This window comes from Sarcophilus harrisii, chromosome 4 (assembly GCF_902635505.1).
Source record: "Sarcophilus harrisii chromosome 4, mSarHar1.11, whole genome shotgun sequence".
Classification (NCBI taxonomy): Eukaryota; Metazoa; Chordata; class Mammalia; order Dasyuromorphia; family Dasyuridae; genus Sarcophilus; species Sarcophilus harrisii.
In genome coordinates, this window is record NC_045429.1 from 360,996,597 (window position 1) to 360,999,255 (window position 2,659).

Here is a 2,659-nt window from a genome sequence, read left to right on the forward strand (position 1 = left end):
TTTTAACATTTCACAAATCCAAATACATAATCATGTCATAAACTTATGTTGCCATATGCCTTGGTTAGGTATTACTAACTAGATGCTTTTTATATTTGCTACATGCTTTGTGTAGAGATTTTTTTCTGACTACAGTATGTATACATCTAAAACATTTCAGAATACCATCTGTGAGAATTGGTGGGATTATTTAATGCTAGGAAAAGGGGCATGATGTATTTTAAAGCAGCATGGGGTAGCAGAAAGTACTGATTTTGAAATCAGGAATCCCTGGATTTGATCTCTTCTCTTATATTAACTGTATTTAGACATCATAAACCTCAATTTTCCTATCCACAAAATGGAAAATATGTTCATATGTGTATATATATATTCTATATGTGTGTATGTATATAGTATGATATATATTTATGTCCTATATATAATATATATCACAATGTGTTATATGTTATATGTATATATTCTATACATGTAGAATACACCTATATATAGTGTACATATATACATATGTAGTACATATGAACTATGTTTATTAACATATATTAATATTAGAATTATTATTAATATATGAAATGTGTATAACATATATTAATAATTATATATAAATGACTTCACAGTTTAGTTGTGAGGGTCAAATGAGAAAACATATGGAAAGCACTATTATTAGGAGAGAATTTAAATGGGGAGGTGGAGGTTGTTCACTCAGTTAATTCTCTGTAAATCTCAGAAAAGTTTTAGTCTAACTTTAAACAGACTGTATACCTTTAAGGGTGGATCTTAATTACCATTCCATAAAATATTTTTTTTATTATTGGAAAACTTAATCTTTGTCATGTGAATGGTGCCAAGTATTGCCACAAAGCATCCTGTACCCTGAGAAATGGCATTCAAATACACTGTAATCTAGGTCTTACTTCAGCACACTGGGGCCTAGGATGCAGAGAACATTTATATAAAAAATGTTGAGAAATCAGCTTGGGTGCTAAAAGTTCTAGAAGGTAGATATAGAGATAAAATTCAGTGAGTGACCAGAGAATGAATGTGGGAGGTTGCAAGGCATATTTTACTATTGCATTTTCCTTGGATATTCTGTCCCTATATGGAGAAAATAATGTTGATGTGTGTGGGATATAGGAACAGTGTTTATGCTTTCTATACAGCATATAATATTTCCAAATTAGAAATTAATATCAATAAACATTTAAGCCTGTCTTTTTGCTGATTAAGTTACAAGTCCACTTTAAAATTAATATACTTAGAATAATCAGTATTTAATTGAAGTTGTAATTTCATTGATTTTGGTGTTTCCTCAATGATGCAGATGATAAACCATCCATAGCTGTCTATAATATTCATCTCTTAATTATTTTTAATAAAAACCTTCATATGGAACCATCTGATCTCCTATAAGTCTTCCTTGATTTTTCCTGACAGAAATTCAGAATGCAAAGACAAAAATAACAATATTTGCCTAAAAGGAATTTATATTTTGCAGTCATATTCATTTTTGGATCTGCTTCAAGTCTCATTTCAGACAGAGAATGTCTTCAAGAACTACCAGACAACCCAAATATTGTGTGGAGGCTTTGGAGGTAGGAACATCATATAATAGTAACACAGCCATTGCTGGGATTTGTTGAACTTTCATTGTCACATTGATGGGGGATTTGTGTTTTGTCACAAGATAATGTCATAGATAGAAAGGTGGAAGAGATTATAAATAATTTAGTCCCATGACCTTATTTTACAGATGAGGAATTGACACTCATGGAAATCCTAATTTGCCTAAACTCACACAACTCTTCCAGCTAGTACAATTTTCTACCAAGTTCATGATTAAAGCCTTAATGAGCAGGATGATTTTCCATCCAAAGAGGAAAAAAATAGGCCTGGGGATATTTAAATGTAGTAGGGAATGAACCTGTAGATGTAAAGAGACTGAAGATGAGAGAAAGAGAAAGAATGGTCCACAGGGAGAGCCCCTCTACAATTTGTTTTTGATTATGAAAAGATGGAATAGTCAAGATTATGAGAGTGGAAGGAAAACAGAATAATTAACACTATTGGATACACTGTGAGTTATTCAAACTTTCTCATAAAATATAGAATTTATGCCCTAAATATGAAAAATGTTCCCATCATTTAATTCAGATTGCCAGCCTCAAGGAGGTCAACAACAGAAGGAAATATCGAAATAAATCAAAATATAAGCCAATATTGCTTTATTATTTAAACTTTTGTTTCTACCTTGTGTTTTTACATCATTCTTCATTTCCCAACATTCCCTCCACTTCCCTTCCCAAAAAATTGTTTCTTATAACAAAGAAGAAAAACCCCAAACTAATTTAAATATCATTAAATTCCATCATTAGAAGAAATATTCCATTCCCCTCATCCATTTACTTTTTAAAAAAATAAATGAAGGCTAATTTTATATCACTTTGGGGACAAAATTGATTATTATAAGTTTCAATACATTTAATTCTGACCTTTAAAAATTATTTTCTATTTACCTAGAACTTCTCTAAGTATCTCCTAACTCAAAAATGACTTGTCTGACTGTGTCCTGCTTATTGTAGATATTTCTCTGTAACTCAGGCTTTCTGTTTCCTATTGATGAATTTTTCTGAGAACCTTCATTTGTGGAAGCACCTAGATT